Raw genomic sequence first — 14600 nt, 5'->3', positions numbered from 1 at the left:
GTTGCTGCTGTTCTCTGCAGCACACTATTAATCATCATTGAGATAAATTCAGTGATTGGACATATCCACAGGAAATAGACTGGTGGCATTTAATTTCACATTTGGTGGTATTGTATCAACAATGTGCTTTAATCTGGGAACATTTCCGATCTCGCTAAAATAGGTAATGATCAAAATATATTGTGGTTCCGTGTGTCACATTTCAGTTCATTGTGCCAATTAATGCTCTGATAATCAGAGGAACATGGGATTAGAAGTAAGTCATTTGACTGTTTGAACCTACTCTCCTGTTCAGTAAGATGATGGGGAAGTGGTGGTATTGTAGAAATACTATTGAACTATTAATCCAGAACACCAGGCAAATTTTCAATAGGTTTGATCCCACTGTAGAAGATTGGAGAATTTCAATTCAATAAAAGCTGGAATATTTGGTGACCATGTAACCGTGTGAAAACAAAATCTGCTTCACTAATGTCCTTCAGGGAAGGGAATCTGCTATCCTTACCTGGCCTGGCCTTCATGTGACTCCAGACCCAAAGCAATCTGGTTGACTCTTAACAGCCCTCTGAAATAGCTTAAAGAGTCAAGCAGTTCAATGGCATTAGGGCCAAATGCCAGCCTTGAAAAAAGGAGAAATAGTCCACGTCAGCAAAGATCATTTGAGTATAAAATCACTGCACTCGGAATTTCGGGGATTGGAAATCAGGGGGTGGGGGGAGGGGGGTGGGGAAGCGGGTCAGATGATGCTCAGATTTACTTACTATGCCAAGATGCACATATTTAGCAGTGGACCACACTAAAATGCTAAGGGGTGGAGTGTTGACAATTGGCTTGCGGTGAATGGATTGTCATGCTATGCATCTTTTGAAAGTGGTTCTTAGATTGCTCACATCTTCATAGTGAAGATTGCTTAACCACCATACAAACTGTATTTGTATGGTGGTTAAGCCCCAATGGAAGTCAAATTCTGGAAAGATGCAACATACAAACATTAGAAACAAGAGCAGAAGTAAACTATTCATCCTTGAGAGCCTGCTGTAACATTCACTAAGGTCATAGCTGATTTGTTTGGATTTTGAATTCCACATTTCTATCTTCCATGATTTCACATGAATCTATCAGCCACTGTCCTAAAAAATATTTGTGACACCATTTCCACCACCTTCTAAGTTAAAAGGCACACAACATTGTGTTATAGTCCAACAGGTTAATTTGAAAGTACAAGCTTTCAGAGGTCTGCTCCTTTGTCTGGTGGCTACCAGCTACTAGCTCCCTGACGAAGGAGCAGTGCTCTGAAAGCTTGTACTTCCAAATAAACCTGTTGTACTATAACCTGGTGTGTGATTTTTAACTTTGTCCACCCCAGTCCAACACTGGCTCCTCCACATCCTGGCCACCTTTGAAGGCAGAAAGTTGCAAAGTCACACAGTCTCTGAGAGATAAAAGTTTTCATCTTTGCCTTGAAAAGGTGACCTCTAATTTTAGTGCTTCCTTCTCCAGGACTGTCCCACAAGAGGAATATCCTTTCCATGTACATCTTGTTAAGATCTCCGAGGAGCATATACACTTTAGACTACACTCCTTTGGAAACAAGCCCACTCTATCCCACCAATCCTAATAAAACAACCTACTCGTTATAAGGATCAATCTAAACTATCCATTAGTAATCCAATATTTCGCTATTGTGCAGAATCAAAATAACCTATGAGCTTTCCAATCTATTGTCACCTCAATAATTGCTGCCTTGATATCATCATTCACCTTTCACCAATCCGCTGGATCGAATTCATTTCTCAAAATAGTTCCACCAGCTAGACTTTTGGTATTTGTTCTCAATTTCTGTTTCCTTTTGTCAACTTTGCAAAATCAAGTTAAAATTTTCTTTTTATTTAAAGTGCAGAGCCACGAACACTGAGGTGAAAGAAAACCAGCAAAGCTGACATTAGCCTGAGGCATCTGCTGAAGTGTGGATGAATGTCACAAGCAATTGAAGCCGAAATGGGGCCAGTGCTGACTGTGACTGTGACTGTGAGTAACAGACGATGGCTTTAGTTTTTGCAATACTGAGAGGATCTCGCCTCTGTCATTGTGGGCTTATCGACTCGGCTAAACTATTGCCCTCATGTTTAATTTAAACAATTAAAACACTGTCTCTGAGCAACAGCATTTCAGTGGTTCCAGATCTTTGTTGTTGTGAAATTTCCAAAGTTGTTAACGTATTCTGGGCACTATCTTTGAAACTGACAGTGCCTTCTGATTTCCGCACATGCATAGTTACATGTGAATATCCAGAGGCTGCTGTCAGTAATTCCCTGCTCTTCCACAGGGTGCACTTTCTCATTCTTTCCTGGAATGTGAACACAACTGGTAAGCCCAGCAGTTATTATGCTTGAGAAGATGGTGGTGAGCTGCTATCTTGAACCACTGTGGCCCTTACAGAACAGGGACACTCCGAGTGAGGCTCTGCCAGGATTTTGAGGACAATGAAGGAACGGGGATATAGTTCTAAGTCAGGATGGTGTGTGACTTGGAGAGAAAGCTACAAGTAGTTCTGTTTCTGTGCTACCTCTGCCCTTCTCCTTCTGGGTGATAGAGTTTACAGGTTAGGCAAGTTCGATCGAAGAAGGTTTGATAAGCTGCTGCAGTGCATAGCACACACTGCTGCCACTATGTGTCAGTTAAGGGTTGAGTTAACATCAAGGATATTGGATGGAGTGCTGATATAGCAGATTGTTTCGTTCAAGATGGTGCCAAGTTTTTTGAAGGTCACTGTAACCTTGAGTAAGGTCCCACCAGCTGACAATTGTTATAAGTCCCCTGAGTTGATGGGGAACTTTCCCAATTCAAGATACAATCTTGCTGTTAAAATCCCCCAAAGCATTATGCTTTATTTATAGTGTGCAACTTTGTTTTTCCTTTTCTCATTCATGGGCCAAGGGCATCACTGTTTTGCCTGGAATTTATTGCCCATCCTTAATTATCCAGAGACAAAAACAGAAATTGCTGAAAAAGCTCAGCAGATCTGGCAGCATCTGTGGAGAGAAATCAGAGTTGACCTTTCAGGTTCAGTGACCCTTCCTTAACTACCCCGGGGGCAATTAACAGTCAACCACATTACTGTGGGTCAGGAGTCACATATGGGTCAGACCATGTGAGGACAGGAGATTTCCTTGCCCAGGTCGCATTAGTTACCCAGATAGCTTTTATGACAATTGACAAAGGTTACATCATTATCATTATGCCAGCTTTTTTTCAAAAGTTCCAGATTTGTATTGAATTCAAACTTCACCATCTGCCATTGTGGGATTCCCAAACGCATAACCCCTGAAAAATGAGTATAGTGATATTTATCTCAAGAGGATTGGAATGTAAAAGCAGTGATGTGCCACTGAGATTTTATAAAGTTCTGGTTAGGCCCCATTTGGAATACTGTGTCCAGTTTTGGGCCCCACACCTCAGGAAGGACATACTGGCACTGGAGCGTGTCCAGTGGAGATTTACATGGATGATCCCTGGAATGGTAGGCCTAACACATGATGAATGGCTGAAGATCCTGGGATTGTATTCATTAGAGTTTAGAAGATTGAGGGGAGATCTGATAGAAACTTACAAGATAATTCATGGCTTAGAAAGGGTGGACACTGGGAAGTTGTTTCCATTAGGCAGGGACACTAGGATCCATAAGCACAGCCTTAGAATTAAAAAGGGTCAATTTAGAACGGAAATGAGGAGACATTTCTTCAGCCAGAGAGTGGTGGGCCTGTGGAATTCATTGCCATGGAGCACAGTGGAGGCCGGGACATTAAATGTTTTCAAGGCAGAGATTGATAAATTCTTAATCTCACAAGGAATTAAGGAGTACAGGGAGAGTACGGTAAGTGGCGTTGAAATGTCCATCAGCCATGATTGAATGGCAGAGTGGACTCCATGGGCCGAATGGCCTTACTTCCACTCCTATTTCTTAAGATCTTATGATCTTATTATAACTAGGCCACCAATTCCCCAGTAAACTTGGCTTATGAGAGTATGGTAAGTCATAACTCTCACTGAACAATCTCTCTGCCCTGCAAGTCCAAGATGGTAATTATTTCAGATTAATAGGAAAAAAATCCATAATATTTTAAGACAATAACAAATATTTTTTACAGTTTGTACACCTTATGATGTTTCTGCTTCTCATGTGTGTGACCCAGTCTTTTTTTTGATTCCTGTAAAAGCTCTGAAAAGTGAGTAATAGTAAATTTTACTTCCTGGATTACTGAGAATACTGCAATGTGATTGGCTGATTACTCTGCTCGAGGGTATCAGTTTCAATAGAACCCTGGAGACCCTTTAACTAAAATTAATGCCAAAGAAATCACTTTGTGAGTAGTTTTGTCTTAGGTCAGTAGTGAACCTCGTCGCTTTGTCACGACCTGCCAATTTGGATTATTTCTACCCGCTTTCCAGATGTTGGTCTTGTTACTTAGGGAGATTGGGCTGTGATGTTGTTTTCCCTCGGGTTAAACATCACTGTCAGTATAATACAGTCTGAACACTTCCTTTATATGCTCATCAATCCAATATATACCATAGAGTCCATGGAGTCTGTTATTTTTGTTGAGACAGATATCTTAAAGTTTATTAATACTTTGTACACTGATATGACAATGCACACTTACCTGTAGTCTGGTTTCTATACTTATATTATTATTACTTTATCTGCATGACTGACTGGTTGACTAACAGACCAACTGACTAACTGCTTTTAACTGGCTGACTGCTTACCTGAATGATTGATTGATTAACGAAAAGTAAGATCGAGGCATCTTTTGTAGAGTGTCAAGTGTTCTGATGCCATCTAGCTGTCTTAAAGATATAGTGCCTTTCTGAGGCCTGTGCAATATTCTAATAGACTGAAGGAATGGCTGGAAATATCTGGAGATAACAGTTATCACCAAAGCAGCTCTGATTAAGGTGATTTTGAGAAATGTGCAAACTGTCTATCACTTGTGAGTAATGGAGAGACGGACTGTAAGAAGGATTGAGAAGATGAAGGTACTTTGAAGAAAGAAACTATTTTCACCCTTAAACCTGGCTGAATCTTGGGAAGATCTGATTTTCACCCCAATACACGAGCACTGTTTCTTTCATTGCAACAGAACTACTTTCAGAAAGTACTTAATGAACAGCACAACATTTGCTGACATGCTAACGATGTGAAAGATGGCACGGTGACTCAGTGGTTAGCACTGCTGCCTCACAGCACCAGCGTCCCAAGTTCGATTTCAGCCTCGGGTGACTCTCTGTGTGGAGTTTGCACATTCTTCCCGTGTCTGCGTGGGTTTCCTCCGGGTGTTCCGGTTTCCTCCCACAATCCAAAGATATGCAGGGCAGGTGAATTGGCCATGCTAAATTGTCCATCGTGTTAGGTGCATTAGTCAGAGGGAAATGGGTCTAGGCGGGTTACTCTTCAGAGGGTTGGTATGGACTGGTTGGACCGAAGGGCCTGTTTCCACACTGTAGGGAATTTAATCTAAAGTCCCCTTCTCTTTAGAGCAGGAGCAACAGGATAATGGTCAGAACAGGGATCCATGGCTGTTTCTTAGTTTTGCCATCCATGATATAACGTCATGGAGCACCCATCCACTAGAATCTTGTGCCAGCTCAATCTCACCATAGAGTCATTGAGTCATACTGCATGGAAACAGACCCTTCAGTCTGATCAGTCCATGTCAACCATAATCCCAAACCAAACTAGACTGCGCTTGGCCATAAATATCCCTGACCACTGTAACTAATTTCTTCAGTCAGAATTGCATTCGATAACTGGGACACTGATTACAATAAGAACTTACATTTATACAGCACCTTTAATGGAATGAAACAACCCGAGGCTCTTTGTGGGAGCATTGTGAAACAAAGTAAAAGAAAGACGCGTCTTTTTATAAGCTGAACATGGTTGTGAAGGTGGAAACTGCAAAGGTCTAGTGTAGCTTTTGCCATTTCAATATTTAGCTCCATTCACCTTCTTGTTACACAAGCCAAGAACCCCCTCCTTAGCAATCAGGAAGCTAGTCATCTCAGCTGTATGCAGGCTGGTCAGTTCCCTCACACACAGAAGGCTGTGTGGCCTCTAAAAATGTAGAAATGATGCACCCCCTCCAACATTGCGACCAAATGTTAAAACAAGGTGGAGAGACGCTGTGTCTCCATCGGTTAATTCACAGAAAACCTATATTTTACACAGTGAGAATGGCCAGTAACAAACCTGAGGACCCAAAGGCCATTTTTTTGTGTCGAATCCACAAATAGATTTCCTTGATATATGTGCTGAAATCATGGCTTCGGGGCCTTGTGTGCGGCAATGAGAAAGTGATAGCCTTTCACTGAGGTAGTATATTTATCTCTTCTGTCAGCCTAATGCACTTTATTATTCTTTGCTGTTGCTGTAGGAGAGGTGTAACACAATACTGATATGAAAACATTTTGCCAGTCCTCAGGGATGAGCTCCAATTTAAAATGTAGCTTAAGGAGGCAAATGGTGACTGGAGTGGTAAAAGACTGACCCTATTTCTGATTTCTTTCATTCTCGAGGAATACAGCTGGCTGTCAAATTTTACCTTCTCTCTTTTATATACAAAAATAAAAAGAGCATTCATTTGATGTAAATGATGTGTTTGCTGATGAAAATGGGAAGCTAGAACTCATTTCTTTTTGGCACTTATTCCACTGAGGAAATCTCAGCTTTCACCTTGTGACCCTGTCAGCTTTTCAGTTTCCAAGGGATTTAATATATAAGGGCAAAGGGGAAGAAAGATTTTCATGTCTCCCTTGGAGAATTTGCAGGAACTTTGGGTGACCCAAAGAAAGGTTTCAAGATGAGGCAGGCTCTGCAGAAATTGTTGACCACAGCAAAATGTTGAGATTCAGGCTTAAAAAGAAAAAAGAATTCTGAATAAGGACGGCAGTGAAACCATCACCAGATAGCAGGACATGAGAAGGTTGGAGCTTGTAAAGGAAATGGAGACTTTAACTATTCATCTCTTCTTCCTCAACATCACCTCCCACATGCTGTCCACGTTTCATTAATTTCCTGAGTATTTAAAAATCAATCAACTGCTGACCCATGTTCCTGATGAAGAGTTTATGCCCGAAACATCGACTCTCCTACCCCCCAGGTGCTGCCTGACCGGCTGTGCTTTTCCAGCACCACACTTTTTTACTCTGATCTCCAGCATCTGCAGTCCTCACTTTCTCCTGCTGAGCTGAATATATCGATTAAAAAGCTTCCAGAAGAAATCCATGGGTATTATAAAATCAACACAATTATTGAAAATTAGCTGGAAAGGGAAGGAGCTGATAGAAAATGGGAGGCTCTGATGTCGTGGTAACGTCCTTCGGTTTGGAATCCATGTTCTGGTAACATGGGATCAAGTCCCATCATCGCTGATGGTGCAATTTGAATTCAATAAAAAATCTGGAATCAAAACCCAGTTTAATAGCAACAACTGTCATAAAAACCCATCTAGGTCACTAGAGCCCTTTCGAGCAGGAATTCTGCCGCCCAACATGCGTACGTGTGACTCCAGACCCACAGCAATGTGGGTGATTTTTAACTGCCTTCTGCAATGACTTGTCAGTTCAAGGGCATGGCCAACACAATGATGCCCCCATCCAATGAATTAGAAACAGTGTCTGCTTCAAAGGTAAGACACAGAGATCAATCATGGACAGGTTTGTTGTCTAAAGATCCAAAGTTCAAAAGAGATTCTACATTGTGAGTTTGGATGAAATGGTAGCCTTCCCTTTCCGCCATTAATTATTTCTCCAATTGCCTAGATTGCATTGAAGAATTTCAGAGTGGCCTTCCCAGTTCAAGAGTGTTGGAGGGAGCTGTGTAATTTCTCCTGATAGTTGCTCCTGGTAACTTTTAATATTTACTACCTCTACCAGTATTTGGTACTAGATAATCAGGTTAATCAGGTAATTGAAAGATAATCTTAATTTGCTTTTGTTTTGACCTGATCCCATCTCATGACTAATGGTGAAAGATACAGCAGCATAGAGTACCTACAGAAGGGGCACTGTCCTTTGATAACAAGAAGGTTTACTGCACAATAGCAACAAAGAGAACTTCATTTAATCAGACATAATGACTAGGATCTGCCAGCGTTGTTAGTGATAAATCTACTCCCTCTGCAAACAAGAGCAGAACTCCTGTCTCCTCCCCAGACTGTGTAGAATGGGTGGAGCCAATGGAACATGAATTTTAGCCACTTCAGAACTGTAATCTTATACAATTGGAGATTGAATTCAACTTTACACACGTCAACACCTTCAAGAAAGGAGGCAGAGAGGCAAAGGGAGGCTGAAGGGCAATTCTGGAGAGCAGTTAGCATTTTCTCTCAAATGTAACCCATAAATCTGCCAGCAGTGGAATGAAAAAAGGACAATTCAGTCTGTAGTCCTGCCTATACAGTTTGACATGTACGTGATGGAGTTCTACACCTGAGGCTTTTAAAGAAGAGTTGCAAATTGGCTCAGCAACAGAAAGCAGAAGGCGATGATAAATGAAGACAGCTCTACCAAGGGAGAACTGACTGGCACAGATCTTCAGTGAGCTATTTCAGGCTCTAGATGGACTTCCAGTAATATGCATCATACAAACCTGCACAGTATAATGTTACAAAATTAGTTGATAATGCCAAGTGGTGTGGTTTGGTGCCCAATCGAGAAGATTGATCACATTGAAATTGAAGGAGCAAATTAATTTGAGGAGTTCTGAAGAATTGTAATGTAGGTAATCATGAAATAGCAGAATGGAAGGGGAGTGTGTGTGTTTGTCTGTGTGTATCTGTTTGTGTGAGTGTGTGTCTGTGTATGTTTGTACCACTGTGTGTCTGTGTGTTTGTCTGTATGTGTGTGTCTGTTTGTACAAGTGTGTGTGTCCACGTGTGTGTGTCCATGTGTGTGTGTGTATGTGTCAGTATGTCTGTGTGTGTGTGTGTATATAATCTGTTTGTGTGTGTGTGTGCACGCGATTCAACCCATTCGCCAAACAGGAAGATGTTTGTAACAAAGTTGACTCAAATACAAGAATGCATTCTGAGTGTTTGCTCATACTTTTATGTCATTGATGGGACTGCTGTAAAATACATCTGGAAGTGAGTTTTGAAAAGATTTATAGCTCAGGTTGAGTTTTGGTTGTAGGTTTGCTCACTGAGCTAGAAGGTTCATTTCCACATGTTTCGTTACCCTACTAGGTAACATCTTCAGTGGGCTTCAGGCGAAGCAATGCAGAAAATTCCTGCTTTCTATTTATATGTTTGGTTTGCTTTGGATTGGTGATATCATTTCCTGTGGTGATGTTATTTCCTGTGATGAAGTCACTTCCTGTTCCTTTTCTCAGGGGGTGGTAAATGGGGTCTAACTCCATGTGTTTGTTGATAGAGTTCTGGTTGGAATGCCATGCTTCTAGGAATTCTCATGTATGTCTCTGTTTGGCTTGTCCAAGGATGGATGTATTGTCCCAGTCGAAGTGGTGTCCTTCCTCATCCGTATGTGAGGATACTAGTGAGAGAGGGTCATGGCTTTTTGTGGCTAGTTGGCGTTCATGTATCCTGGTGGCGAGTTTTCTGCCTGTTTGTTCAACGTAGTGTTTGTTACAGTACTTACAAGGTAAAAAAACACACAAAAGGACAGTAGTTAGTGGTACACCCTCTCCCACTCTGCCAAGGACATGCAAGTCCTGGACCTCCTTGACCACCAAATCTAAGCCACCTGATACCTGGAGGAAGAATGCCTCATCGTCTGCTTTGGGACCCTCCAAACACAGGGCATCAACATCAACTTCACCAGTTTCCTCATCTTCCCTCGCCTTAAATCATTCCAGATCCAACTCTCCAACTCAGCGCTGCCCTCTTAACTTGTCCTACCTGTCCATGTTCCTTCCCACCTATCCACTCCACCCTCTCTCCAACCTATCACTATCACTCTCCACCTGCATATACCAATCGCCCTCCCAGCTACCTCACCTCCACTCTCATCCCCACCCTCCTGTTTATCTCTTAGCCCTTAACTCTCCCTCCCCTATCATTCCTGATTAAAGACTTATGCCTGAAACGTTGACTCTCCTGCTCCTCGGATGCCACACATCTCGACTCTGATCTCCAGCTTCTGCAGTCCTCACTTTCTCAAACCTGCTTTGTGTACCCTCTTTTGCAGCTCGACACTTCTGCAGTGAAGTCAAATTTTCACATTGTTTCCAACAATGCGCAGGCTTGGTCATCCAATTAGAATAAATGTACATAAATGCACAGATGATGTTCCAAGAACCATTTCCCTAATTCCATGCTTTTCTGTTTCTTTAACTATCTCCTTGGGTAATACCGAGTAAGGCCACAATTAGTGATGGTGAGTCTGTGCAGAGGTGTTTATCATTCTCATGTGGTCAGCTGTTGTTTCTGCATTTCCCTTTTTATTTTTATAATGCTCTGACTGAAATGAAAGGCTGTTGTAGTCTTAGAAGTTCAATTGAAACTGCATTGCAATGTCACTTTCTCACAGTGATTTAACAGAAATAGAAACATGATTTTTTTTCTTGTGCTATGATGTTCCATCATCTAGGTGTTATACTTGGAGGAAGTGTCACAGGAAGCAATCAAGTTATGATAAATAACTTCTCGACTGGAGTTGCCTGGCTACTCTGGTACATTGATAAGCCAAGTGAACTGTAGCAAGTCTTGGATTGAAGACATTTGTCACACCTTATCACTGCCCATGACACATCCCATCATTGTAGGCTTGAAGATATGATTTTAAAAGAACTTAGTCCCTGCGATGTCAGTCAAGTACCCACAGTTCCCAGGTTATGATTATACGTGCTCTTTTAATTCTTTTTAAAGTCACCTCTTTAAATGTAAACCATATTCTAGAATCAAGAGAATTAATGGCCAACTGAGCGCAGAGTGGAGCGGATTAGAACAGAAGGAACGATGGATATTCACTAAGAGGAGATTCACTAAGAGTGAAGGTATGTTGCAGTGTCACAATCACAGAATTGCTGTCATGCAGAAAGAGGCCATTTGGCCCATCGTGTCTGTGCCAGCTCTATGACTGAATGCCAATTTCTTGCCTTGTCAGTTTGTCTCAGGCGGCTAGCTGCTTTGCAATGCAGACTGATGCCAACAGCGTGGGTTCAATTCCCACGCCAGCTGCGATTACCGTGAAGGATTCTCCTCCTCAGTCTGTTCTTGGGTTAAACCACCAGCAATTGTCTTTCTGTCTCTCTAATGGGATGTCTTATGGTCCAGTAAGACCGCGGTGACTTATTCCCTGGACATGATTCCGATCCAAATAATCATCCAGTGCCTCCATTGAACCTGCCTCCCCCACATTTCACAACAGTGCATTCCAAACCCAAACCTACTCACCATGTGAAAAATATTTTCCTCACTTCATCCTTGCTTCTTTTGCACGCCACTTAAAATCTATGCAATTTTTTTTGTTTTCTTTTATGCGCAGAAAATAAGTATGAGTTCAAATCCCACCTCAGCCTCTGTGGGACTTAAATTCAGTTTATGAAATTGACCTGGAATGGAAAGCTGGTGTTTACACCAGTGGCTCGAAAGCTGCTGATTTGACACAATAACCCACCCGAGCACGGGGCCTCTTCTATTACTTTCTCTGTTTTCTTTTCCTTATCGTAATTTTTCTCTTCCTTCTTTCCTACGGGGAAGGAGTGAGTGTGGGTCCAGCATGGGATCCGGCGGTATTGGTCAAGGCTGGTCAAGCAGTGAAGAGATGGCGCTGGTGGGTGGTGACTCTGACGATGGGAGGGGTCCCGCAAGGTATCAGCGGGGTGAAACTTTGACGCAGTGAGGACTGCAGATGCTGGGAAGTTAGAGTCGATAGATGTGAAGCTGGAAGAGCACAGCAGGTCGGACAGTATCCAAGGAGCAGGAATGTCAACGTTTGGGGCCGACACCCTTCCTCAGGAGTGGGGAGGGGAGGGAAGTAAATAGAGGGAAGGGGTGGGGTGGGGCTGGAGGAAGAGTGGTGGGATGGCGATAAGTGGATGCAGGTAAGGGGGTGAAACTTTGAGCTGGAGCAGTGGATAAAGAAGAGAGATGGACTTTCGGATATTTGTTTCATTTATAATTGGCGCCGGAACGCGGCAACTGTTGTACCTTTTCACTCTATTTTCCCTGAAAGACAAGTGACAATAAATCATTCAAATTCATTTAATCCGAGTAACAGAAGTCCATTCACGATGGAAATCTGCCACCCTGATGCAATCGGGCTGAAATGTGACTCCAAGCCCAATGCTTTAGCAATCAGTTGTATTTAGTGCCCACATCCTATGAGCACATTTTAAAAAATATAGTGTTTTGCTCCAAAATCCCAACTCTATGTTTACATTCTAACTTATAATGTGCAAGAGTGAGTGAAACCACTGGCCAGCAATATTAAGCCTGTGTGTAAATTCCTCTTAAGATACCTTGCTAACAGCAGACTTGATAGCTAAGAAGAATGTCCAGTTATTCACTCATTAATGTTTAAGTCAACTTGCAGCAGTTAGCATTAATACCAACCCATTCCTTCTGAAGGGAACTGAAGAATTTTAGACAAATGCATGAACCAACGCCCTATGAGAAAAAGTGTCATTTTGAACTAGCTATTTCTGGTAACCATTGACAATATCACTTCAGTATTAATGTTAGTTTTCAGGCTAAGAATCTGTGGTGTACATCTATATTCTGAGCATAACATGACCAGCCGAAAAGTGACATTCTCACCAGTTCCACTTAAATGAGACAAAAGTGAAAATGTTGTGTGTTGGAAGTCAGGTAGCACCTGTGGAAAGAGAAAGAGAGTCAATGTTTGGTATTGATGACCAATTTATGAGGTCTAGCATTAAAAATGGTTAAAACAATCTCAGTTTGCCTAGCTACCATCAGTTCTGAGGAAGGGTCATTGAACCCGAAATGGTAACTCTGATTTCTCTCCACAAATGCTGCCAGACCTACTGAGCCTTTCCAGCAATTTCTGGTTTTGTTTCAAAATCTGTCCTCCTTACTCTTTCGTAGCCCTGCATCATGCTCGTATTTTATGTCAAGAGTGTGGAGCTGGAAAAGCACAGCAGGTCAGGCAGCATCCGAGGAGCAGGAAAAACGAGGTTTTGGGTGAAAGCTCTTCACCAGGGCTCCCTGATTGGACCAGTTTAACAGCCAATCAGGAACTCATATTCTATGATATTCACCTGGCTGACCTCATTACAATCACTCAAGTCCCTTCACTCTGAGGCTGTGCTATCAAGTCCTAGTCTCTCCTATTAATGGAAATGGCTTTCCCATGTCCACTCTATCCAGGCCTCTCAGTATCCTGTAATTCTGTAATAACTGAGTATCTTAAGGAGAGAGAAGAAAATAATTGGTGAGGAGCGTCAGAACAATTGACAAGATCAACGAACAAGATGCAAAATAGGAGTGAACATTAATCAAATAGCAGCAAACTCATCCATCAGGCAAATATGTACAATAACAGTGAATTACTTTTGCCTCTTGTTGTATCTTCAACAGCCATGTATGGGAATGGATTCCTCTCCTGCCTCCTCTACACATAAGCAATGCCCACCTCTCTCACATAGAGGCTGCCAAGCTTCAGAAGTTGCTGGCTAGCCTCCCATTGGCCCTGCAGACTCAAGAGTTGCCAATCTGAAGTTGGAGTTGAGGGCAGAGACAGCCAATCAGGGAGTTGCCTCTACCAATCTGGCTCCAGGGGTGTGCACTCAAGGACCCCCGTACAATCCGGTACATTGAAATCTCAGGAAAATCCAGCCCAATATTTCAAGTCTCTTCTCCCATCTGAGGCGTCTGATCTTTAGCATCTAATCCTTAGTTTCTTTGTTCTTTCCATAGGAAGACCATCCAAATTTGCATGCAGAGCTGTAGAACATAGAACATAGAACACGATGTTGTGCCAAACATTTGTCCTAGCTTAAGCACCTATCCATGTACCTATCCAATTGCCGCTTAAAGGTCACCAATGATTCTGACTCTGCCACTCCCACAGGCAGTGCATTTCATGCCCCCACCATTCTCTGGGTAAAGAACCTACCCCTGACATCCCCCCTACACCTTCCACCCTTCATCTTAAATTTATGTCCCCTTGTAACACTCTGTTGTACCCGGGGAAAAAGTCTCTGACTGTCTACTCTATCTATTCCCCTGATCATCTTATAAACCTCTATCAAGTCACCCCTCATCCTTCGCCGTTCCAATGAGAAAAGGCCTAGCACTCTCAACCTATCCTCGTACGACCTATTCTCCATTCCAGGCAACATCCTGGTAAATCTTCTATGCAGCTGAAAATGTGTTGCTGGAGAAACTCAGCAGGTCAGGCAGCATCCAGGAAACAGGAGGGCTTATGCCCGAAACGTCGATTTTCCTATTCCCTGGATGCTGCCTGACCTGCTGCGCTTCTCCAGCAACACATTTTCAGCTCTGATCTCCAGCATCTGCAGACCTCACTTTCTCCTCAAATCTTCTCTGCACCCTCTCCAAAGCTCCCACATCTTTCCTAAAGTGAGGCGACCAGAACAGCACACAGTACTCCAA

General features: G+C 42.5%; 1 protein-coding gene across 2 annotated transcripts in view; it reads left to right on the top strand.

The window, feature by feature from the left end:
• wscd2 (WSC domain containing 2) overlaps positions 1-14600 on the top strand; it is a 561402-nt gene that overhangs the window by 138754 nt on the left and 408048 nt on the right. Inside the window, exon 2 of one of the 2 annotated variants that reach the window (XM_043715457.1) lies at positions 1896-2028. The exons of the other annotated variant lie outside the window; for it this stretch is intronic. The gene's annotated coding sequence lies outside the window, so the exon portion shown is untranslated. The remainder of the gene's footprint in view (positions 1-1895; positions 2029-14600) is intronic. 2 annotated transcript variants of the gene reach the window in all.

The sequence above is a fragment of the Chiloscyllium plagiosum genome, chromosome 25 (genome assembly GCF_004010195.1).
Source record: "Chiloscyllium plagiosum isolate BGI_BamShark_2017 chromosome 25, ASM401019v2, whole genome shotgun sequence".
NCBI classification, from domain to species: domain Eukaryota; kingdom Metazoa; phylum Chordata; class Chondrichthyes; order Orectolobiformes; family Hemiscylliidae; genus Chiloscyllium; species Chiloscyllium plagiosum.
This window is presented reverse-complemented; position numbering and strand designations above follow the sequence as displayed.